The sequence below is a fragment of the Sminthopsis crassicaudata genome, chromosome X (assembly GCF_048593235.1).
Source record: "Sminthopsis crassicaudata isolate SCR6 chromosome X, ASM4859323v1, whole genome shotgun sequence".
Lineage (NCBI taxonomy): Eukaryota > Metazoa > Chordata > Mammalia > Dasyuromorphia > Dasyuridae > Sminthopsis > Sminthopsis crassicaudata.
In genome coordinates this window covers 59,927,730-59,953,849 of record NC_133623.1, presented here as the reverse complement: position 1 = coordinate 59,953,849, position 26,120 = coordinate 59,927,730, and the positions used below count along the sequence as shown (strand labels likewise).

General features: G+C 43.9%; 1 long non-coding RNA gene across 1 annotated transcript in view; it reads left to right on the top strand.

The window, feature by feature from the left end:
* Nucleotides 1-26,120, top strand: part of LOC141549100 (uncharacterized) — a 183,227-nt gene that overhangs the window by 134,321 nt on the left and 22,786 nt on the right. The window contains exons 16-18 of the long non-coding RNA XR_012484224.1: nt 13,183-13,372; nt 22,125-22,330; nt 25,053-25,241. This is a non-coding gene — a long non-coding RNA (uncharacterized LOC141549100). The remainder of the gene's footprint in view (nt 1-13,182; nt 13,373-22,124; nt 22,331-25,052; nt 25,242-26,120) is intronic.

The following is a 26,120-nucleotide window of genomic DNA, read 5'->3' as shown; positions in this document are numbered from 1 at the left end:
GGATTTGGAACCAGGTCTTCCTGAGTTCTGACCCAGCATTCTGTCTGCTGCACAAGTAGTGTCCCTGGAGCCTGGATGACCAAATACTACCTGGAGTCCAAATACTACCTCCAAAGCTATTCTATAACTCTGTGTGTCATTTCTACTCTCAGATCTGGCTCCTTTTCCTCTAAAATAATATCACTGGACTCCAGAACCTCTGAGGACTCATTTAAGTTCATACCAGAGCTTCTGGGATTGAAGGAGAAAGAAAAATCATACCATTAGTATTGGTATGGAGGGAGAGAGAGAGAAATATAGCCAAGAGCCTTTTGGGGAGGCCTGAGGAAAAGAGTCAACTAGTGAGTAAAGAGTCAATAGAGAAAGTCAAAAGCAGATAAAGACCAAAGGGTAGAAAAAGAGAGTCAGAGAGACCTGGGGAAGATGGGAAGAGACAGAAAATGCAGAGAAAGGTGGTATAGTCTGCAATAATTGGAAAGGGGAGGGAAAATGAAGAAAGGCCACTGGGGAGATAGATGAAAGACTAACGACCAGATGAAAGAGATGAGATGGGGAGACACATAGAAAAAAGGCAACTGGGGACGAGCCATACTGGAAAAGCCAACTAGATGTCATAATAGATCTTTTTCCTTCAATTTACATCAGCATGAGTTCAGCTCTTCACTCAGACACTTTCTCTGTGAGTCTGGGCAAGCACTTAATCTGTGAGCCTCAGTTTCCGTTTCCAACCCTGCTATGAGAGGTTGTATTTCATCAACAGTAATTCCATTCCAACTATAAATCTATGATCTTGGGAGTGATGGAAGGTGATAGATTGGAAAAGACCATTGGTCAGGGGCAAGAAAAGGAGATTCCTGGGGAAAGGGAAGGAAAGAGTAAAGGAGGAATAAAGTCTTTGGGAAGAGATGAAGAGAGAAGCATATTATGAAATATGGATAAAGACTGTGAGACGAGGACTTAGGATGGGGGATAGAAGAAAAATAATAACTGAAGAAGGAAGAGAGTAAGAAAGAAAGGGAAGAGACCATTTTAGATGAGAGGAGAAAACAGAGGAAAGAGGCAAAGAGGATGGTATGGGGGTATAGAAAGACAAAGATGAGAGCTCCCTAAACATGGGGAGAAAGGACCAAAGTCAAGTCAGAACTAGAGAAGGAGGAGAGGGAGGAAATAAAAAAGGGGATGCTGGGCAATAAGCTTTGGAGCAGAAATCAAGAAGCAGTTCTGCAGGGCTTAGGAGAAAGGAGATGAAGAAGCAAATGGAAAATATCACTTGGGATAAGGATGCGAAGGGACTTCGAGGGATCTGCTAGTGACAAAAAGAAGGAACAACAGAGTAGAAAGTAAAGAAAAGGAAGGGAGAGACAGAGAGGGACACATACACAGAGACAGAGAGTGATATTAAAGGGAAAGGACCCTTAGAAAAAGAATAGAAAATAAGAGGGATCATTGAGAAAGAAAAGGGAACAAAAGGAATTAAATACAGGAATAAGAGAAGAGAGCAGGCATATACCACTGATGGGGAAGAAGGTGTGAGACTATGAGAAGGGACTGATATGGATAGAGGGAGGGGAGCAAAGAGATGTTAACATGGGGTATTAAAGAGGGGGAAAGAAATAAGAGACAGTTGGGAAGGGGAATGAGACAAAAGGAAGAGAGCATAGGGGATGGGGGGAAAGAACATTTGTACTTAAAGTGAGTGAGAAAATGAAAAGAATTAACTTTGATGGGGAGTGAAGAGACAGCTTAAGGTAAGGGACCACTGATTACAGGAAAGAAAGAAAAAGAAGGCAGGGCCCGGAAAAAGGATATAGAAAAACATATAGGAAATGGCTGGGGGCTGGAGAAGGAGAAGGCTGTTAGGGAGGCTGGAATGGGGAGAAATAGAGAAAAAAAAATTGGTAGGAAAAAGACAAGAGAAAGAAAGAAGGAAAGGACTATTGGAAATAGAACTGGAGAGAGACAAGGGGAATAGATCATGGAGGTTAGTCACGGGGGAGAAGGTGATTACCATTAGGGAGAAGAGAAAAAGATGAGAAAGAAGGAATGCCCCTCTGCAATGACAAAAGGAAAGGAAAACTGTGATGGAGGAAAAGGAGAAAACATGGGATGAGGACATTGTGAATATCTGGGGGAAATTCAGAGAAGATAACAAAGTGTATTTGTGGGTGAAAGAGTAAAGGAAGAAAACACTTGTTAATCTGGCAGTTCTAAGGATACCCCTCAGCCCTGGGCTCACCATTCAGTGTAATAGGAGAGAAGAGCAAGAGGGATAAAGCAGCAGGGCCTGAGGATGGTCAGGAGGCAGCAAGGGCTCAGAGTGGACCGGACTGTCAGGAAAACCGAAGGGAATTCCAAATCTATACCTGAAACTCACAGGTTAGTGATGGAATGGCCCAAGATGGGGGAGGGAAGGACCAAAACAAGCATCAGGCCATTGTGGAGGGGTATGGGGCCAAAGATGCAGGGAGGGGTTGTTCTGACCAGAGCCATATGCTTTGGGTCAGGGCAGGTTTAAGTGGAATGTTGCTAGAGAAATGTAGAACTGTGTGACCCTGAGCAAGACATTTACCACCTGCTTTAAACCTCAGTTAAATCATGATCTGGAACCCAAAGGTTTTTTTTAACTTAGGTTCTCCCTGGAAAATCCTATTGTTGCTTGAGAAAAAAAGAGGAAAACCTAGGGGAGAAAGATACTGTTACAAAGAAAATTGCATCAGAGACAAAGATAGAGACAACCAGAAAGTAAGAGTGGAAGGGTAGGGACCACAGAGACTTGGGAGAGTGAGGTTGGTGAATGAGGCAGCTGGTTCTCCCAGTGTGCACTTGGGTTCAGGAGGACCTGAGTTCAAGTGCTAGGAACAAACCTACTTGTTCCATATCCAGGAGAAGGTCCTTTTAATGGACTAAGCTTCAGGTTTGTCAATGTGAGATTTAGTTCACTGTCATAGTCCCGTCCAGCTGGAAACTTCTAATCTATGTAGCAGAAAGGAGAAAAAAAGGTTCTGTGGCCTTGCTCTGGTGCCTCTAAAGCAGAGTGTAAAAGCTGCCAAAGTGTCCTGGGGAATGGAGACAGGAAGAAGGAGCAGAATAAGCTCCACTGAGTACAAAGGAGAGGTGGAGAAAGAAAGGGGTGGGAAAACAGGAGATGGGAGGGGGAAGATGGAGGGAACAGCACTTGGAGGGGGGCCAGTTTGGGAGGGACATTCAGAGAGAGATAAAGAGAAAAGGAAAAGACTTTGTCGTAATTGGAGATGGAGAGTGAGAAGATATCAGTGTGGAGAGTGGGGAGAGGAAGGAGAGGAGGGAGATAAAGGACCGAGTGGGGGCTAGGAGGGAGCTCATTGCCAGAATACATGCAACATTTTACTTGGAATCAAAGTACCCTGATTTAGGACATTGCTTCTGACAATTAGGAGCTGGCCAAGTCAGTTAAGTTTTCTCAGTTTAATATCCTCCTCTAAAAAAATTGGAAATGCAGTTGGCCACTCTGGGCTCTTCCAGTTGTATGATCCACTGATCCACTCAGTGACGAAGAGAGGGAGCAACCGGGTGGGGGGAGGCTGGTGGAAGTGAAAGGGCAGGAAAAAGAGTTAGTGAGGAAGAAAACCAGCAAAAGGCCCACTCAGCCTGGATGGTGGGAGAGAGAGAAAGTAAGTGTCCAACAACCAGAGTAAGGTAAGTAGAGGGAAAGTGCTCCAGCTCTGCCTGTAACCTTACTGGCTGTTTGGCCCTCAGCATATCACATAAACTCTCCAGCTCAGGTTCCTTTTCTCTCAATAGATGTGTTTGGACTGTATGGACACTCAGATCCATTCCAACTCTCTAATATTTTATGGTTTTCTAAGAGAGAAGTGGAAAACTACTTGATGTAAGGGTAGAGGAAGATAAATTAAGATCAAAGGGAAAGGCTTTTGAGGAAGGAAGACAAAATTTGGAAATTGAATAGCCTGTACAGAGGACAGAGTCAGAGGAAGGGGCCAGGCAAGGATGTGGGGACATAGAGAGGAGGCAGGTCCAGCAGGCAGAGAGGGAGACAGAGAGACACAGGTGGGTTCCACACAGGGGAATCAGAGATTTTCAGAGAGAGAAGATTCCTTGGCAATAAAAGAGTCAGGGAAGAGAACAGTGTCAAGGAAGTAGATCTTTATGACCATGGGGACTAAGGAAACCAAGCAAGGATCAAAGAGAAAGGGACAGTGAAGATTGCCTGAGGTAGGCAAGTGCCAATTTTATGATGGAGAGAGCAAAGCATTTGGGTTCAGATCAAATCTCAGACCTTTTCATGCATGAATTAATTTCAGGAAGACATTGAAGTTCTCTAGGCTCAGCTTCCTCCTCTGTAAGATATTTGAGGGCTGCTTTGATGACCTTTAAGGTCCCTTCCATGTTTAAAATCTTAAGAATGATGGAAAAGAGGAAGAAATCCCCTTGGGGAATTTGAGATGGGAGGAGAAATTGAGCATTAAATTATCTTTGAGTAGGGTATTTTAATGCTCAATTTCTCCTCCCATCTCAAATTCCCCAAGGGGGATCCCCAAGGGATTCTCCCTTTGAGTAGGGGAGAAACGCATGGAATGGCCAGAGTGGGAGAGAAAGTTTTGAAAAGGGGAAAAACAGCAGACTATTTATGATGGAGATAAGCAGAGGTGAAAAGCACTACTGCAAACTTGTTGATTGTGCTTTTGAAAGACAAAAGAGGGAAGCAGAGGGAGAGATCTAAAAGGAAGAAAATATGCTTTGTAAAAGCTGTCTCATTTGATACCTAGGACAGCTCCATGAGCCCCATTTTATAGTTAAGGCAAAAAGTACATTGAGATTGTAACTAGTCCAGGTTCACTCAGTAAGAAATATCTAAAATTTCATTTGAACTCAGGTCTTACAGACTCCAGGCCCAGCACTCTTTCCAATGCACAGGCCATGTCCCTGGAGCCGAGCTGATTTAAGTCCAGATCCTACTCTCTAATCTATCTCTATAACTCTATGCAGATCCCTTGCACTCTCCCAGTCTCAGCTTCCTTTTTCTCTCAAATGATGAGATTTACTGAGAAGCCATTAAGGACATGTCCAAAACTCAATCTATGCTTGAAGGATAAAGAAGAAACATGTAACTTAACATTGGGCTATAGGGAGAGAGTGTGAACTAGAGACAAGAGGCTCATGGGGAAGTCAGAGAAATGGAGGGAATAGACTAGTGTGGAAAGAAGAGAGACAGAAAGGGAAAAGGAAAGAATGTCAATGGATTGCAGGGAGAGAGAGACCAAAGGTTAGAAGGAGGCAGAGAAATGAGAAAAAAAGGGAGAAGGGGAAAAGAGAGAAAGAGAGAGAAAGAAAGAACTTAAGACAGAGAGAGCAAAATAATATACAAAGAATCTTTAACTTAAAGGACAGGGAAAATGAAGGAATACAATTGTGGAGAGGCATGAAAGACATTTCAGAGATCATTAGAAAGGGATATTGTGAAAGGAGGGTGACAGCAGGTGATGGAGAAAAATCTCCTTAGAGGGTTAAGCAGATGGATACCGAGAGACTCTGATAAACAGGAACTTAGAGTTTCTTAGCCTCAGTTTCTCCCCTGAAGAAAATGATTGTATTTCATGGCCCAGAGGTCCTTTCCATCTCTAAATCAGCAATTCTATGAGTGGTGAAAGGTCAAAACCACTATTTCATATAAGTTCTGTCTCTTTCAATTATAAATCTATGCTTTCCTGAATGATATCAGGAATTAGTGGTAAAAGACCATTGTTCAGGGGAAAGAGGAAGAGACTACTAGGAAGGAGAACAAAGGAGTAAGAAAGGATTTAATAGGTTTCTAAGGGAGAGACTCAGAGAAAAGGCCACTATGAGATATGGTGTCACTTGCAAAGTTGGGCATGGGTGAAAGATAAAACAATTTTTGGGGAAAAAGGAAGGAAAGAGAAAGAGACATTTTGGATTGAGAAGAGGGAAGAGGTGATTAAGATGGGATAGGGCAGAGAGACAAAGGGAAGAATGTACTAAATATGGGAGGGAGAGGAACCCCCTACTAGGGAGGGACACCATTAGGCAGAAAGAGAATTTCTCAGATAGGGGAATTCAAGAAATTGTGTAGGGTATAGGGGAAAAGCGAATAATGATCCACTGAAAAGATTTCTTGGGAAAGGTGAAAGTAAGAGACCTCTGGGCAGCTGGAGTTTAAGAATGAGAGACAGGGTGAGAGACAAAAAGAGAGATAGAGAGACAGAGAAAAACACACAAACACACACGCAAGTATTAGGAAAGGATCAGAAGAGAGAGAGTACAAAGTCAGATGGAAGAGATCATTGGTAAAGAAAGGAGGGAAGACAAAAGGAGGAAATATAGAGAATAGAGGGAGGGAAAATGAAGATACTACTAAAGAAAGGAGAAGAAGGACTTAGAAAATGAAAAAGGTCTAGTTTCAGAGAAAAGGGATAAAATGAAAAAAGTAAACTACTGCATATTAAGAAGAGATAAAGAAGGAAGGAATCATTAGGAAAGATAAGTTGGTGGCAGGAAGACAAAGAACATATAGATGATGTGATAGGAAAAAAGCAAAGAAAAGAGAAAGTTGAGAGAAAATGAAAAGGATAAACAGTGTTGGGGAGGGAAGAGCCAGGGTAAATGAACAGATCATTAATTAGAGAAAAGGAGAAAGAATGAAGGAAAAAAACCATCAGATGGGATGTGGGGAAATAAAAAGGGAAAGAACCACTGATTAGGAAGAAGAGGGAGAAAGCAACTGGGAAAGGATCACTGGAAAAAGTGGAGAGGAGAGATACAAGGGGAAGAAACCACGGAGCATAGAGATGGAGGGAGAAGGAAGGTACCATTAGTGAAGAGAGACAAAACTGAGATACCCTTGTGACAGGAAGAACTAGAGGGAAAGGACCAATGGAAAAAGAGGAGATAGGAAATACAAAGGAAGAGACCAAGGAGGATAGAGATGGAGGGATATGGAAGGTACCATTAGGGAGGGGAAAGAAAGCTGAGAAACTAATGGAAGGAAGCCCTGGAGTTGGGGGCAAATTGATAAAGGGAAGAGAATAGTGGGATTTGGGAAGTAGAAAAGGAAAGAAACAGTGAAGAGAACATTATGAAGACCTGAGGGAAGTAGAGAGAAGAAAGCAGAGTGAGTTTTTGGGAGGATGGTCAAGGGCTGCAGAGCACAGGAAGAGACCACTTGCTAAGGGGGAGTGCTAGGGACAGGCAGGGGCCATGTGCAGACTGTGCAGTGAGACTGGAGAGAAGAGCAGTAGGGATAAAACAGCAGGGCCCGAGGATGATAGGGAGTCATCAAGGGCTCAGAGTGGATCGGACTATCAGGGAAAGGGAATTCCTGGTGATAGAAAAGCCAAATAGAGGGAGGGAAGGGAGAAAATACATAGGAGACCAATGAGGAGAGAGCTGGGGCGGGAGGGAGGGGCCATGCTGGACAGAGCCATGGGCTGGGGATCAGGACAGGCTGAAGTGGAGGCTGCCTCACAAACTCAGAGATGTGTGACCTGCACAAGGCACTTAGTATCTGTTTTAAATCACAGTTTCTTCTTCTAAATGATGCTCTTTAAGTCAAAGGCTTTTAATTCTGTGCTTTTATGAGAAAGAAGAGCAAAATCCTAGGATTGCAGGGGAGGAGAGAAAAGCAGTTAGTGAGCAAACTCCATTAGAGAGACAGACAAAAGCACAGAAAGAGAGACAAAGGTAGAGAGAAACACCAAAAGGGACCACCAAGAAGTGGAAGAGTGATGGTGGGGGTGAGGCAGCTGGTTCTCCTGCTGGCTAAAGCATGGGGCTCAGAGGCCGGAGAACCTGAATTCTGGGGCTGACTTACAAACTTCCTTGCTCCCATCATAGAATCAGTTCTCCTTATATGTCTAATTCTTAGTTTCTTTCCCTTAATTTTTTTCCCACCTCTGCATCACGGAATGTATAAGTGACAGAGAAGGAAAAGGCTAACTGAAGTTGCTTTGGTGGCAGAGAGATGCCAAAGCTTTTTGGGGAGTGGATTCAAGGAGATGCAGCAGGACAAGGCCACTTTGTAAAAAGGAAAGGGGGAGGAAAAAAGGGGATGGACCACAGGGAATGAGCACCAAAGGGCAGAAGGCAGAACCCTTGGGGTGGGCCAAAAGGTCAGTACAAAGACAGGAAGACACAGAGAGAAAACAATAGTTGGTAATTTAAGGGAGACAGGGAAGAAGTCATTGTGGGGGGAAGAGGCAGAGAGCAAGAAGCTGAAGGACCCAGTGGGGACACTTCTGAGGAAGAAGGGGATGGACCGGGAGGGAGCTCTTTGCTAGAACAGAAAGAAGGTAGAGGGATTTCAGGTCAAATGATTTAGCAATTTGCTTCTAAAAATCAACAACTATTCAAGCCACTTAAGTTTTCTCAGCTTGAATTTCTTCCTCTAAACTAGATGAAGCTGGAGCCGGGCACTTAGGGGCCCTTCTAGCTGGAAGATTCTATCATTGAGGAAGAGAAGGGCAAGCCCCATGGGAGTGGATGGTTAAGTTAATGGGGAAGAAAACCAGAGAAAAGCCCACCAGATATACATGGCAGAAGGTACATAAAGTGATCCTCCTACCAACCAGAACATAGTAAGTTGAGACAAAAATGATGTGTGTTCAACCTCCTCTTATAAACATACTGGTTGTGTGTTCCTCAGCCCATCACATAAACTCCTCTTCTCAGTTTCCTTTTCTTTCAGAAGAGGTCTCTGCACTGGTTGGACTCCCAGCCTAATTCCCCCTCTCTAACGTTCTATGCTTTTCCAATAGAGAAGGGGAAAAATACTTAATATAGGGTAGAGGCAGATTCTGAGTAGCGAACAGATACAGAGGAAAGGGAATACCATGGACAGAGCAAAGGAGAGTCAAAGGGAGGGGACAAGTGAGGATGTGGGGACAGACAGAGTGAAGGCTAGTGCAGGAGAGAGAGTCAGAGACAGAAGCTGATGATGGTATCAAGCTATAAAAGGAAGGGATCCTAAAGATAGTGATGCTTTAGTACTTGGAGTTACAGGCCTAGAGTCAGGAAGAAGCAGAGCTGAGTCCTGGAATCAAGAGGAGAAGATCCATTTCATAGCACAGGATTTGGAATCAGGGAGGGTGGGTTTCTCATTTTTTTATTCTGTATCTGGCTGTTTTACCATGGACATGTTAACTTGATTAAACCTGAATTTCTTGTGCTTTAAAAAAGGAGGTTGATCCCAGTGGCCCTGAAGATGTCAGATAGCTGCAAATATGCTGAAGAGAGAGGGGAGGAGAAATGCAGGGAGAGAGAGACACAGAAAGAGATACACACAGAGACAGAGAAAGAGGAGAGAAAGAGTGAAATGAAAGAGAAGCAATAGGTTTACAATGAAGAGGAAGACAGACAAATAGAGCTTGACAAGAGGAAGCAAATACATGTGTAAGGGAAAGAGAACTGTGGAGTATGTTAAGACAGAATTTGGATGCCAGAAATGACGAGACAGAAAGAAAAGGGACAAAGATAATGGTGAGAGAGAGTTGGGTGGTACAATGGTTATAGTGATAGGCCTAGTATCAGGAAGAAATAAATTCAATTTCTGTCAGTATCAATAATCCCCAGACATAAACTGGCTCTATTGTTCTGGGCAAGTTGTTTGACCCGTCTCCCTTGGTTTACTCTGTTACTCAGTTTAATGAGCTCTATAAAGTGGCAATAATAGGCCCTACTTCCCATTGTTATTGTGGGAACAAAACATTAATATTTGTACATTGTACAGCACAACCTTTACTTCCTTTCAGGCACTTAATCCTTGGTTTGCTTCCTTCCTTCCTTACAGGAATTCTTCATCACTGGTCTCTAATAACATTGGAGCCAATGAGAGAAGAAGAATACATAGAATGAGAATCAGGGAAGAGATTTCTGAGAGCTGAGAGACAGAGGGAAAGCATTATAGAGCCCATGGGGAGAGAGGGAAAGGCAAGTGAGAATAGGGGATGTGCCATCTGGGGGAGGGGGTTGCGGGAGGAAGGGAAAAAATCTGAATAGAAGTAAGTGCAAGGGATAATGTTGTAAAAAATTACCCATGCATATGTACTGTCAAAAAAAAGTTATAATTATAAAATAAAATTTAAAAAAAAGAGAGAATAAGGGATGTAGGGAGATCTTTTTTAAATGTTTCCCATATAGAGACAGAGATAGATAGAAATAGACAGTAATTTAGAGTGTCCTCAGCCTCAGTTTCTTCCCCTGAAGAAAGTGGTTTATTTTTTAACCCTGAGGTCCTTTCTTGCTCTAAAACTCTATTTCTAAGAGTGATGAAAGAAGGTGAAAATGACTAGTATATGTTTTGTGGTAGAGACACACAGAGAGAAATCTTGTAAAAAAAACTAGGGTTATGGAGAGATCAAGAGAATATCCACTAGAGAGGGAGAGATCAAAAGAGAAAGAGTCTTTATAAATGTGTTAAAAATGAAAAGATAAGTGCTGAAGGAGAGCAGAAAGGGAAAGGACCCCTGGAGATGGGGGAGAGGAAGAGAGAGAAAGAGAAGGAACCATTCTGGATAGCAGTAAAGAGACAGTGAAGGGACTCAACAACATGAAGGGCCCATTGATTCCTGAGGGGAGAAACAAAGTGAGAAGGTGGGAAAGACAAAATTAAAGGACCAGTAGAAAGTGGGGAGAGGGAGAAAACAAGGGAGAGATAAAAGATCTTCAGAGGAGAATCAGAGAGTCAAAAATTAAGAAGTAAGTAGAATCAGGGAGTAGAAGAGGCAAAAGTCAAAGATGACTTAGTCATAGGGTTGGAGAGGGCATGGGCCAATGAAGAGAAGGAGTCAGACACATAGAGGGGACCACTGGTTGAGGAAAAGAGGAAGATAATAAAGGTCATCGGCCATTAGAAAGAAGAGAGAGGGATGGCAGGTCATTGACAAAGGGAAGGGAACACTGGAATGAGAGGAATAGGAGAATAACATTTAAGAGGGGGAAATAAAGAGAGAAATAATAGGAAGGGAACACTTTGGATGTGGGGGGAAAGGAAAAGGCCCACGGGAGGAGAGCAAGAAGAAAGGAGAAAAAAGAGAAGGGGAAAAGGGAGCACTGAGGATGGTGGGAGAGATGAGAAAGGTATCACTAGAAGGGAAAGAGTGGAGAAAACAAGAGAAAAGACCATTAAGGACACTGGGAAAGGAAGAAACCATGGTTTAGATTAGTTATTGGGGAAAGCCAAGGGGAAATGAACACATGATACTGAAATAAGATCAGGAGGAGGAAGAGGAGAGGCACAGTGACAGAAACTGAGAACAAGACAAGAACACTTGGTAAGTTAAAAACTACATTGAATAGGGCTTAGAGACACTGGAGGACATCACTAGTGATGCTAAAGGGATATAATAGAAAGGGAATTGTGATCAGAGGGAGAGGCAATAGGTGACACAATAGGCTGAAGCATCATTGTTCTCCTTTTTTCTGAGGCAATACAGGTTAAGTGACTTGTCCCTTATCTTATTTCACACTGGGAAGTGTGAAATGGATGAAGCTGGATTTAACCTCAGGCCATTTTTACTCCAGGCTATGCTATGCACTGTGCCATCTAGCTGCTCCTAGGCCATCATTCTCACAGTCATTTTCCGGGTGAATTCAAAATTTGTCTTGACAATTTCTAGGTGATCCAGACACCTAACCTCCCTCAGGCCTCTGAGCAAGGTGGGTTGGGGTGGGATGTGGCTCCCAAGAATTCCTTCCTCTTGAGGTTGTGAGTGTAGGAGGAAGAGTGATGGGTCCCCACAGGCAGGATGGATCAGGAAAGAACAGTCAGTGGGAAGAGGCCATTGGGTGAAGAGACAGACAAGGAGAAAGTGCACCAGGGGTAGGTAGAGAAACACAGCTGATTCATGTGGGGGAAAGAATACATGAAGCTGAATATAAATTACAGAGTTCAATTTCTTTCCCCTGAAATCCGTGGCTGTTTGGCTCTGGACAAGTCTTTAACTTGTCCCAACTTCCTCGGCTACAACAAGTCCTCTTGGACTAGAATGGCCGCTCAGTCAGCCTCCAGCTCTCTCAGACTCTGGGCTTGAACAGGAGAGAAGGAAGAGATTACCTGCTATGGGGGCAGAGGCAGAGGGATGGAGACTGAGGGAAACGGCTTCTTGCAGCAAGAGACATGCAGGCGGCTCAGCACCATGGACAGAGCACAGGGAGAGTCAAAGGAAGGGGCCAAGTGAGCAAGTGGGCAGGTAGAATGGAGGCTAGTCCAGGAGAGAGTCAGAGGCAGACACACAGGGGGATACAGGGAGACTTTTAGAGAGAGAAGACTTCTCAGTAGTGGGGAGCTAGAGAGGGAAGAGACCACTGGGCGGGAATGTGAGGGGCAGAAATCCAGAGCACAGGGAGGGATTAGAAGGAAGAGCCATCAAAGAGGAAGGGACACCTGGGGAAGGGCTGGGGGGAGGCCACTGGCTACTAATGATGCAGAGAACACTGCCCTGGGCTGCCATTAAATCCAGCTTGACACATTTTCAAGCTGAATCGGCCTCAGCAAGTCACTGAAGGTCTCTCAGTCTCTGTTTTCCTCTATCACATGTTGCAAGGTGGCATTTGGGGGCCTCTAAGGTCCCTTGAAAGTTCAAGGAATGATGTAAACGCCAAATAGAGCCCTCGGTAATTGAAATGGAAGGAGAAAGAGAGAAGTTTAGCAGATCGTTAATGGGGGGAGAAATGCAATGGGAATAGAGAGAGAGGGAGAAAAAGAGTTGGAGAGGGAGAGGGGAAACAGTGTAGATGAGATAAGAAGGAAAATGCTACTACAGAATTGTTGACAGAGGTTTTGAATCACAAGGGAGTAGAATACAGGTAGAGATCGAAATCAAAGAAGGAATTGTGGAAGGGGAAAGAAGGAAATCATTTGTTAAGTAGTTACCTTGTGTCTGACATTGTGCTGAGTGCTTTACAAAAATGGTCACATTTAATTGCTGAAGTAGGTGTGGCCAGTGTAATCCTTTTGTTCTTTAGAAAACTGAAACACAGAGAGGTTGTCATCTGCTCAGGGTGACACAGCTTGTAAATGTCTAAGGCTGTATTTGGAGTCAGGTCTTCCTGAGTTCTGAGCCAGCATTCTGGCTGCTGCACAAGCAGTGTCCCTGGAGCCTGGATGACCTGAGTCCAGATACCACCTCCAAAGCTATTCTATAACTCTGTGTATCATTTCTACTCTCTCAGATCCAGCTTCTTCCTCTCTAAAAGGATAACCCTGGACTCCAGAACCTCTGAGGATTCATCCAAGATCAGATTGGAGCTTCTGGGATTGAAGAAGAAAGAAGAAACATACAACTTGGTATTGGTATGGAGGGAGAGAGAGGGAAATACAGCCAAGAGCCTTGTGGGGAGGCCTGAGGAACAGCGTCAACTAGTGAGTAAAGAGTTAATAGAGAAAGTCAAAAGCAGAGAAAGACCAAAGGGTAGAAAAAGAGAGAGAAGTCAGAGAGACAGGGGGAAGGTGGGAAGAGATAGAAAATACAGAGAAAGGCGGTATTGTCTTCTATAATTGGAAAGGGGAGGGAAAATGAAGAGAGGCCATTGAGGAAAGAGATGAATACAAAAGCATAAGACCAGATGAGAGATGAGATGGGGAGACACATAGAAAAAGGGCTACTGGGGATGAGCCATACTGGAAAAGCCAACTAGATGTCACAATAGACAGATCTTTGTCCCTGAATTTAGATCAGCATGGGTTCAGCTCTGGACTCGGACACTTTCTCTGTGAGTCTGGGCAAGCACTTAATCTGTGAGCCTCAGTTTCCAACCCTGCTATGAGCGGTTTAATTCATCAACAGTAATTCCCTTCCAACTATAAATCTATGATCTTGCAAGTGATGGAAGGAGATAAAGGAGAAAAGGAGAAAAGATAAAGGGAAGAGAGGAGGAGACTCCTGAGGAAAGGGAAAGCTAGAGTATGGGAGGGGTAAAGAATGAGTAAGGTCCTTGGGGAGAGAAGAAGAGAGAAGCATATGATGAAATATAAATAAAGATTGTGAGCACGAGACTTAGCCAGGATAGGAGAAGGAAGAAAAAGAATAACAGAAAAAGGAAGAGAGAAAGAGAAAGTGTAGGGACCACTCCATGAGAGGAAAAAACAGGAAAAAGGCAAGGATGATGTACAGAAAGACAATGGTGAGACCTCACTAAACATGGGGAGAAAGAAACAAAGTAAAGGCAGGACTAGAGAAGGAGGAGAGGGAGGAAATAAAGGAGGGAATGCTGGGTAATGTATTTGAAGCAGAAGCCAAGAAGCAATTCAGCAGGGTCTAGGAGAAAGGAGATGAAGAAACAAATGGAAAATATCACTTGGGAAAAGGATAGGAATGGATCTTGAGACAGTGCTAGAGACAAAGAGAAGGGACAAGAGAATAGAAAGAAAAGAAAAGGAAGGGAGAGACAGAAAGGGACAGAGAGATGGCACATACACACACAACAGACAGAAGTATTAACGGGAAAGACTATTAGGAAGAGAAGAGAGAACAAGAGGGAAGAGATCACTGAGAACAAAAAGGGAAACAAAAGGAATTGAGTACAGGAGTAAGAGAAGGGAGCAGGAAGATATCACAAAAGAAGGGAGAAGGTATAAGACAATAAGAAGGGACTGACATGGATAGAGGGAGTGGGACAAAGAAATATAAACATTGGGCATTAAAGAGGGGAAAAGAAGCAAGAGACTTGGGAAGGGAAATGAGACAAAAGGAAGAGAACACAGAGGATGGGGGGAAAGAACAATAGCACAAAAAGTGATGGAGAGTGAAGAGACAGTTTAAGATAAGGGACCACTGATTACAGGGAAGAGAGAGAAAGACAGAAGAGGATACAGGAAGTGGCAGGGAGCTGGAGAAGGAAGATTCCATTAGGGAGGATGGCATGGGGAGAAATAAAGGGAAAGAACCACTTGTTAGGAAAAAAAACAAGAGAAAGAAAGAAGGAAAAGACTATTGGAAATAGAACTGGAGAGAGACAAGGGGAATAGATCATGGAGTACAGTTACAGGGGAAGAAAGGAATTAACTTTAGGGAGGAGAGAAAAAGTTGAGAAAAAGGAACCAACCTTAGGAGTGACAAAAGGAAAGGAAAACTGGGATGGAGGAAAAGGAGAAAACATGAAAAGAGAACATTGACTATCTGGGGGAAATACAGAGAAGACAGCAGAGTGTATTTGTGGGTGAAAGAGTAACGGAAGAAAACATTTGATAATGGAGGAAGGCTAGGGACAGGCCTGGGCCCTGTGGTGACCGTCCAGTGTAACAGGAGAGAAGAGCAGAAGCATAAAGGAGCAGGGCCTGAGGATGCTCAGGAGGCAGCAAGGGCTCAGAGTGGATCGGACTGCCAGAGCCAGGGATGGGAATTTCAAATACATACCTGACACTCAAAGGGTGGTAAAAGACGTTTCCAGGTTGAGGGAAGAAAGGGAGAAAACAAGCATGAGGCCATTGTGGACGGGGATGGGGCCAAAGGGGCTCGGAGGGGTCATTCTAGCCAGAGCCATGTGCTTGCAGTCAGGGCAGGTTGAAGTGGAAGGTTGCTTCACAAATTTAGAGGTGTGTGACCCTGAGCAAGGCATTTACCACCTGCTTTAAACCTCAGTTTATTCTCTTAAATGATGATCTGGAACCCAAAGGTTTTTTTTTAATTATATATATTTTTATAATATTATCCCTTGTATTCATTTTTCCAAATTATCCCCCCTCCCTTTACTCCCTCCCCCCCCCCCCGATGACAGGCAATCCCATACATTTTACATGTGTTACAATATAACCTAGATACAATACATGTGTGTAAATACCATTTCCTTGTTGCACCAAAGGTTTTTTTAAACTTAAGTTCTATTGTTGCCTGAGAAAAAAGAGGAAAATCTAGGGGAGAAAGATACAGTTACAAAGAAAATTGCCATCAGAGACAAAGATAGACAGAGACAACCAGAAAGTAAGAGGCGAGGGGTAGGGACCACAGAGACTTGGGAGAGTGAGGTTGGTGGGTGAGGCAGCTGGTTCTCCCAGTGTGTGCTTGGGGTCAGGAGGACCTGAGTTCAAGTGCTAGGAACCTACTTGTTCCATATCCAGGAGCAGGTCCTTTTAATGGACTAAGCTTCAGGTTGTTCAATGTTAGACTCAGTTCACTGTCATGGTCCCTTCCAGCTGGAAACTTCTGATAAATAAGTTATAGAAAGGGGAAAAAAGGTTCTGTGGCCTTGCTCTGGTGCCTCTAAAGTGGAGTGTAAAAGCTGCCAAAATGCAGACAGGAAGAAGGAGCAGGAAAAACTCCACTGAGTACAAAGGAGAGGTGGAGAAGGAAAGAGGTGATGGGAGGGGGAAGATGGAAGGAAGAGCACTTGGAGGGGGCCAGTTTGGGAGGAACGTTCAGAGAGAGATAAAGAGAAAAGAAAAGAATTTTTGGTAATTGGAGGTGGAGAGCGGGGAGAGGAAGGAGAGGAGGGAGGTAAAGGACCCAGTGGGGCTAGGAGGGAGCTCATTGCCAAAACAGAATATTTTTCTTGGAGTCAAGAATCAGTCTGACTTAGGACCTTGCTTCTAAAAATTAAGAGCTGATCATGTCACTTAAGTTTTCTCAGTATGAATTTCCTCCTCTAAAAATGACAGAACTCTAGTTGGAAACTCTTGGCTCTTCCAGTTGGATGATCCTCTCAGTGATTAAATAGAGGGGGAAAAGTGGATGGGCAGGAAAGAGTGTTTGTGAGGAAGAGCACCAGCAAAAGGCCCACTAGGCATGAATGGTGAGAACCAGCAAAGTAATTCTCCCAAAACCAGAGTATAATAAGTAGAGGTAAAGTGATAGGTCTTCACCCTCTGCTTGTAAACTTACTGGCTGTTTGGCACTCAGCATATCACAAAATTTCCAGCTCAGTTTCCTTTTCTTTTAATAGAGGTATTAGGACTGGGGAGACACTCAGATCCATTCCAACTCTAATATTTTATGTTTTCCAATAGAGAACGGCAAAACAAGTTGATAGGTAGAGTCAGAGAGATTGAAATTAAAGGGAAAGGCTTTTGAGGAAGCAAGACAAACGCTAGGAACTGAATAGCCTGTCGAGAGGAAAGAGGCAGAGGAAGGGGCCAAGCAAGGATGGAGACATAGAGAGGAGGCAGGTCCAGCAGGCAGAGAGGGAGACAGAGAGACACAAATGGATTCCACTCAGGAGAATCAGAGATTTTCAGAGAGAGAAGATTCCTTGGCAAGGAAAGAGTCAGAGAGGGAAGAGAAACAGTGTCAAGGAAGTAGATCTTTATGACCATGGGGGATCAAGCAAGGATCAAAGAGAAAGGGACAATGGGGATTTCCTGAGGTAGGCAAGTGGTAATTAAGGATGGAGAGAGCAAAGCACTTGAGATCAGATCATACTTCAGACCTTTTTCATGCATGAATTATCCATAAAGACATGGAAGGTCTCTGGATCTCAGCTTCCTCTTCTGTAAGATACTGGAGGGCTGCTTTGATGATCTTTAAGGTCCCTTCCATGTTTAAAATCCAGAAGTATGGAAAGGCGAAAGAAATCCCCTTGGGGGATCGAGATGGTAGAAGAAATTGAGCATTAAAATACCTTTAAGTAGGGGCACACAGGAAATGGCCAGAGGGGGAGAGAAAGTGTTAGAAAGGGAGAAAAGGAAGGGGCCATTTACAGTGGAGATAAGCAGAGATGAAAAGTGCTACTGTAAAATTTTTGATTGTGATATTGAAAGACAAGAGAGGGAAGCAGAGGGAGAGATCTACAAGGAAGAAAATATGCTTTGCAAACACTGTCTCATTTGATACCTTGGACAGCTCCATGCAGCTGCTTCTATGAGCCCCATTTTATACTTACAGCAAAAAGCTCATTGAGATTGTGACTAGCCCAGGTTCATTCAGCTAAGAAATATCTAAAGTTTAAGTTGAACTCAGGTCCTACAGACTCCAGGCCCAGCACTTGTTCCAATGCACAGGCCATGTCCCTGGAGCTACTTGATTTGAGTCCAGTTCCCCCTCTCAAATCTATCTCTATAACTATGCAGATCTCTGTCACTCTCCCAAGCTCAGCTTCCTTCTCTCTCAAATGATGAGATTATACTTAGAAGCCTGTGAGAACATGTCCAAAACTCAATCTCTGATTGAAGTGAAAGAAGAAACATGTAACTTAGCATTGGGCTAGAGGGGGAGCATGAAATAGAGATAAGAGGCTTGTGTAAAAGTCAGAGAAATGGAGGGAGTAGACTAGTGTGGAAAGAGGAGAGACAGAAAGGGAAAAGGAAGGGATGGCACTGGATTGCAGGGAGATAGAAACCAAAGGGTAGAAAGAAAAAGAGAAGTGAGAGAAAAAGGGGGAAGGCAGAGAGAGAGAGAGAGAGAGAGAGAGAGAGAGAGAGAGAGAGAGAGAGAGAGAGAGAGAGAGAGAGAAACACAGAAGTATAGACCAAAAAAAAAAAAGCAAAATAATATGTAAAGAATCTCTAACTTGAAAGGAGAAGGAGAATGAAGGAAGTGCATTGGGGGAGAGGGGCGAAAGTCATTTCAGAAGTCATTAGAAAGGAAGATTGTGAACGGAAAGTGACAGGAGATGATGTAGAAAGAACTTGTTAGAAGGTTAGGCAGATGGATAGAGAAAGACACTGATAAACAGGAATTTAGAGTTTCTGAGCCTCAGTTTGCTTTCTGAATAAAGTGATTATATTTCCTGGCCCTCAGGGCCTTTAAATCTCTCAATTTGCAATCCTATATGTAATGGAAGGTCAAAACCCCTATTTTTTATATGTTCTGTGTCTTCCAATTATAAATCTATGATTCTTGATTGATGCAAGGAGATAATGCGGGAACATTGTTCAGGGTAAAGAAGAAGAGACTACTGGAGAGAGGCAAGAAAGGAGTAAGAGAGGATTTACTAGGTCTCTGGCGAGAGAAAAGGAGAAAAGGCCATCGTGATACATGGTAGAAGAGAGTCACTAGCATATTTGGGCTGGGGGAAAGAGATAACAATCTTTAGGGGAAAAGGAAGGAAAGAGAAAAGAGAAGGAGCCAATTTGGATTTGAGAAGAGGGAAGAAGTGACTAATATGATGGGATGGAGGAGACAAAGGGAAAAATATACTAAACATGGGAGGGAGAGAAACTCCCTACGAGGGAGGAACACCATTAAGCAGAAAGGAAATAGACTATTGGCAATAGAGCACTGATCATACATTGGAACTCAAGAAATTGTGTAAGGCCTACGGGAAAGGAGAAGGAGAATCCAGTGGAAAAGACATCTTGGGAAAGGGGAGGGCAAGGGACCTCTGGGCAGATGGAGATTAAGGAGAAAGAGAGACAGAGTGAGAAACAGAGAGACAAAGAGACATACAAACACACAGAGACAGAGACAAAGGGAGAAGTACTAGGAAAGGACCAGAAGGGAGAGAGGAGAGAACCAGATGGAAGGGATCCCTGGGAAAGAAAGGAGGGGAGACAAAAGGAGGAAATATGGGAAATAAAGGGAGGGAAAATGAAGCTACTACTAAAGATAGGGAAAGAAGGAGTGAGAAAATGAGAAGGGCCTTGTTTGCATAGAAAAGGGATAAAATGAAAAATAAAACAACTGCATATTAAGAAGAGAAAAAGAGGGAAGGAGTTATTAGGAAAGATACGTGGGTGGCAGGAAAACAAAAACTTAGAGGATGTGGTAGTAAGGAAAAAAGCAAAGAAGAAAGAAGTTTGAGAGAAAATGAAAAGGATAAACAATATTGGGGATGAAGGAGGCAATGTAAGGGAAGAGGGAATTGATAAAAGGAGAAAGAATGAAGGAAGAAACCATCCATTGGCATGTGGGGAAAGAAAAGGGGAAAGAACCACTGATTAGGAAGAAGAGGGAGAGAGCAACTAGGAAAGGACCACTGGAAAAAGTGGAGAGGGGAAGATACAAAGGGAAGGAACCACTGAGTGTAGGGATGGAGGGAGAAGGAAGGTACCATTAGGGAGGGGAGAAAAAGCTGAGAAACAAATGGAAGCAAGCCCTGGAGATGGGGGCAAAGTGACAAAGGGAACAGAATAATGAGATCTGGGATGGAGAAAAAGGAAAAACAAGTGAAGAGAATATTTGGAACCCCTGGGGGAAATATCGAGAAGAAAGCAGAGTGTGTCTGTGGGAGGACAGCCAAGAGTTAAAGACCAAAGGAAGAAAGCACTTGCTAAGGGGGGAGTGCTAGGGAAAGGCCCAGGCAGAATGTGCAGTGAGACCGTAGAGAGGAGCAGGAGGGATAAAGCAGCAGGGCCTGAGGATTCTCTGAGGCAGCAAGGGCTCAGAGAGGATCGGACTGTCAGGGACAGGGATGGGAATTTCCAATCTATACCTGACACTCACAGGCTGGTGATGGAAGGGTCCAAATGGAGGGAGGAAAGAGAGAAAAAGTATGAGACCAATGAGGAGAGGAGGTGGGGCCGGAGGAAGGGGCCATGCTGGACAGAGCCATGGGCTGGGGATCAGGACAGGCTGAAGTGGAGGCTGCCTCACAAACTCACAGATGCGTGACCTGCACAAAGCACTTAGCACCTGCTCTAAACTACAGTGTCTTCTTTTAAATGATGCTCTTGAACTCAAATGCTTTTAATGCAGTGCTTTGATGAAAAAGAAGAGGAAAGTCTGAGTATGGGGTGGGAGGAGAGAAAAACAGTAGTCAAACTCCATTAAAGAGATAGACAAAAGTATAGAAAGAGTGACAAAGACAGAGAGTGACATTAGGAAGAGACCAGAAACCTGGGAGAGTGATGGTAGGGGTGAGGCAGTTGGTTCTCCTAGTGGCTAAAGCATGGGGCTTAGAGTCAGGAGGACCTGAATTCTGGGGCTGACTTACAGGCTGCCTTGCTCCCATTATAGAATCAGAATAGAAACTAATCCTTAATTTCTTTCCCTTAATTTTTTCCCACCTCTGCATCACGGAATGTATAAGTGACAGAGAAGGAAAAGGCTAACTGAGGTTGCTATGGTGGCAGAGAGTTGCCAAAGGCTTCTGGGGAGTGGATTCAAGGAGATGCAGCAAGACAAGGCCACTTTGTACAAAGGAAAGGTAGAGGATTAAAAGGGATGGACCACAGGGGATGAGCACCAAAAAGGCAGAAAGCAGAGCCCTTGGGGTGGACCAGTTGGGGAAAGAGCAGTACAAAGACAGGGAGAGACACAGAGAGAAAAGAATAGTTGGTAATTAGAGGGAAGAAGTCATTGTGGGGGGAAAGAAGCAAACAGCAAGGAGCTGAAGGGCCCAATGGGGATACTTCTGAGGAAGAAAAGGATGGACCGGGAGGGAGCTCTTTGCAAGAACAGATAAAAGGTGGAGTGATTTGGGGGCCAAATCACCCAGAGTTAGTAATTTGCTTCTGAAAAATTAAGTGCTGTTTCAGTTACTTAACTCTTCTCTGGTTGAATTTCTTCCTCTAGAAAAGATGGAGATGGAGTTGGGCACTTAGGGGCCCTTCCAGTTGGAAGATTCCATCATTGAGGGAGAGAGAAAGAAGAGCCCCATGGAAGGAGATGGTCAGGAATGAGAGTTAATGGGGAAGAAAATCAGAGAAGGTCCATTAGGCATTTATCATGGGGGAGACACAAAGTGATCCTCCTACCAACCAGAACATAGTAAATAGAAACAAAAATGATGTGTGTTCAACCACTTCTTGTAAACATACTGGTTGTGTGTCCCTCAGCACATCACATAAACTCATTTTCTCAGTTTCCTTTTCTTTCAAAAAGGGTCTTTGGGCACGTTGGACTTCCAGACTAATTCCCTCTCTTTAATGTTCTATGCTTTTCCAATAGAGAAGGGGAAAAATACTTAGTATAGGGTAGAGGCAGATTCTGAGCAGGGAACAGATTTAGAGGAAAGGGAATTCCACGAACAGAGCAAAGGGAGAGTCAAAGGAAGGGGACAAGTGGGGATGTGGGGAGATAGAGTGGAGGCTAATTAAGGAGAGAGTCAGAGACAGAAGCTGATGATGATGTCAAGCTATAAAAGGAAGGGATCCTGAAGATAGTGATGCTTTAGTACTTGGAATTACAGGCCTAGAGTCAGGAAGAAGAAGCAGAGTGAGTCCCAGGACAGAGAGGAGAAGGTCTGTTTCATAGCATAGGATTTGGAATAAGGGAGGATTGGTTTCTCATTTTTCTCCATAGATTCTCTGGCTGAATGCCCATGGACATATTAACTTGGTTAAACCTGAATATCTTGTGCTTTAAAAAGAGGAGGTTGAATCCAGAGGCCCTGAAGATGTCAGATAGCTTCAAATATGCAGAAGAGAGAGAGGGAGAGGGAATTCTAAATCTCCAATAACATTGGAACCAATCAGAAAAGGAGAACACTACACAAGAGTGAAAATCAGGTAATAGATTTCTAGGAGCTGAGAGATGTCACAGAGGGACAGGGAGAGAGGGCAAGGCAAGTGAGAGTAGGTGATGTAGGGAAGCCTTTTTAGAATGGTTCCAAGATAGACATACAGAGAGACAACAATAGATAGTAATTTAGAGGGTCCTCAGCCTCAGTTTCCTTCCCTGAAGAAAGTGGGGTTTTTTTGGCCCTGAGGTAGTTGCCTGCTCTAAATCTCTAATGCTAAGAGTGATGAAAGAAGATGAAAATGACTTGTATGTTTTTGTGGTAGAGACACACAGAGAAATTTTGTAAAACAAAATTAGGGAGAGATCAAGAGAAATCAAGGTATAGAAAAAGAGCCAAGGGTCAAAAATGACTATGTCATAGAGTTGGAGATGGCACAGGCCACTGAGAAGGAGACAGACACATGCAAGCTTCCACTTGTTGAGAAAAGAGGGAAGAAATGTCATCGGCCTCTAGAAAAAAGGGAGAGTGATAGAAAAAATCATTGGAGATGACAAAGGTAAGGGAACACTGGAATGAGAGGAATAGGAGAATAACATTTAGGAGAAAGGAAGAAAGAGAGAAATAATAGCAATGGAACACTTTGGTCATGGTAGGGAGGAAAGGGCTCACTGGGTAGAGAGCAAAGAGATATTGGTAGGGAAGGAGTGGAGAAAAGAAAAGAAAAGACCATTAAGGACATTGGGAAAAGAAGAAACCATGGTTTAGATTAGTTGATGGGGAAACCCAAGGGGAAATGAACAGATGATACTGAAGTAAGATCAGGAGGAGGAAGAGGAGAGACACAGTGACAGAAACTAAGAACAAGACAAGAACACTTGGATAGGGCATGGGGAAAGCTGGAGATCACAAGTGATGATAGAGGGATATAAGAGAAAGGGAATTATGATTAGAGGTAGAGGCAATAAGTGACTGAACCACCATTCTTCTCCTTTTTTACCTTTTTTCTGAGGCAACTGGGGTTAAGTGACTTGTCCAGGGTCACACAGCTAGGAAGTGTTGGGTGTCTGAGGTTAAATTTGAACTCAGCTCCTTCTGATTCCAGGGTCTGTATGCTATGCACTGTGTCCCTGAACTGTCCCTAGGCCATTATTCTTAGAATCATTTCCACCTGAGCTCAAAACCTGGTTTGACAATTTCTAGGTGAGCCAGTCACCTAACCTCCCTCAGGCCTCTAAGCAAGGTGGGGAGGGATGTGGCCTCCAAGAGCTCCTTCCCCTTGAGGTTTCTGAGTGTAGAAGGAAGAGTGAGGGGTCCCCACAGGCAGGATGGATCAGGAAAGAACAGCCAGTGGGAAGAGGCCATTGAGTGAAGAGACAGACAAGGAGAAAGTGCACGGGGTGGGTAGAGAAACACAGCTGACTCATGTGGGGGAAAGAATACATGAAGCTGACTATAAGTAATAGGAGTTCAATTTCTTTCCCCTAAAATCAGTGGCTGTTTGGCCCTGGACAAGTCTTACTGTCCCAACTTCCTTGGCTACAACAAGTCCTCTTGGACTAGAATGGCCGCCCAGTCAGCCTCCAGTTCTCTCAGATTCTGGGCTTGAACAGGAGAGAAGGAAAGATTTCCTGCTATGGGGACAGAGGCAGAGGGATGGAGACTGAGGGAAACGGCTTCTTTCAGCAAGAGGCATGCAGATGGCTCAGCACCATGGACAGAGCACAGGGAGAGTCAAAGGAAGGGGTCAAGTGAGCATGTGGGCAGAGAGAGTGGAAGCTAGTCCAGGAGAGAGAGTCAGAGGCAGACACACAGGGGAAGACAGGGAGACTTTTAGAGAGAGAAGACTTCTCAGTAGCGGGGAGCTAGAGAGGGAAGAGACCACTGGGCGGGAATGTGAGGGGCAGAAGTCCAGAGCACAGGGAGGGATTAGAAGGAAGAGCCATCAAAGAGGAAGGGACACCTGGGGAAGGGCTGGGGGGAAGCCACTGGCTACTAAGGATGCAGAGAACACTGCCCTGGGCTGCCATTAAATCCAGCCTGAGACATTTTCAAGCTGAATCGGCCTCAGCAAGTCACTGAACGTCTCTCAGTCTGTTTTCCCCTCTATCACATGTTGCAAGGTGGCATTTGAGGCCTCTAAGGTCCCTTGAAAGTCCAAGGAATGATGGAAAGGGCAAATAGAGCCCTCAGTAATTGAAATGGAAGGAGAAAGAAATTTCGCAGATCCTTGATGAGGGGAGAGATCCAAAGGGATTAAAAAGAGAGGGAGAGAAAGTGCTGGAGAGAGAGATTGGGCAGGGATTACTTGACAATGCAAATGAGATAAAGGGAAAGTGCTACTATAGAATTGTTAATGGAGTATTTGAATCACAAGGAAGAAGAATAGAGGCAGAGATCCAAAAAGAAGAAGGGACTGGGGAAGGGGAAAGAAGGAAATCATTTGTTAGAATACTTACCTGATGTCAGACATTGTGCTAAGTGCTTTACAAAAAGGGTCACATTTGATTTCCACATCAGCCCTCTGAAGTAAATATGACCAGTATATTCATTTTCCTTTTTATAAAACTGAGGCACAGAGAGGTTCCCATCTGCTCAAGATCACATAGCTTGTCAATGCCTAAGGCTGGATTTGGAACCAGGTCTTCCTTAGTTCTGACCCAGCATTCTCTCTTCTGCACAAGCAGTGTCCTTGGAGTCTGAATGACCTGAGTCCAGATACTACCTCCAAAACTATTCTATAACTCTGTGTATCATTTCTACTCTCTCAGATCCAGCTCCTTTCTCTCTAAAATGATAACCCTGGACTCCAGAACCTCTGAGGATTCATCCAAGATCATATCGGAGCTTCTGGAATTGAAGGAGAAGGAAGACTCAGACCATTGGTATTGGAATGGATGGAGAGAGAGAGAAATACAGCCAAGAGCCTTGTGGGGAAGCCTGAGGAAGAAGGTCAACTAGTGAGTAAAGAGTCAATAGAGAAAGTCAAAAGCAGAGCAAGACCAAAGGGTAGAAAAAGAGAGAGAAGTCAGAGAGACAGATGGGGGGAGCGGTTAGATGGGAAGAGACAGAAAATACAGAGCAAGGTGGTATAGTCTGCTACAATTGGAAAGGGGAGGTAAATTGAAGAGAGGCCATTGGGGAGAGAGATGAAGACAAAAGCATAAGACCAAATGAGAGAGATGAGATGCTGAGACACATAGAAAAAAGGTAACTGGGGATGAACCATACTAGAAAAGCCAACTAGATGTCACAATTCACAGATCTTTGTCCTTGAATTTAGATCAGCATGGGTTCAGCTCTGGACTCGGACACTTTCTCTGTGAGTCTGGGCAAGCACTTAATCTGTGAGCCTCAGTTTCCACAACTGCTATGGGAGATTGTATTTCATCAACAGTAATTCCCTTCCAACTATAAATCTATGATCTTGTGAGTGATGGAAGGAGGTAGAGTGAAAAAAGGACCATTGGTCTGGGGAAAAGTAAAGGGAACATTACTAGGGAAAGGAAAGGCAAGAGTATGGGAGGAAGAAAGAATGATCAAGGTCCCTTGGGGAGAGAAGAAGAGAGAAAGCATATGATGAAAATATAGATAAAGGACTGTGAAACAGGAGGACTTAGCCAGGGTGGGAAAGAAAGAAAATAGAATAAACAGGAAAAAGGGAAGAGAGAAAAGAGAGGAAGTGAAGGGGACCATTTTAGATGAGAGGAAAGAAAAGAACAGAGGAAAGAGGCAAGGAGGATGGCAATGGGGGGTACAGAAAGACAACCATGAAAAGCTCATTAAAACATGGGGAGGGAAGGAAACAAAGTAAAAGCTTGGGACTAGAGAAGGAGGAG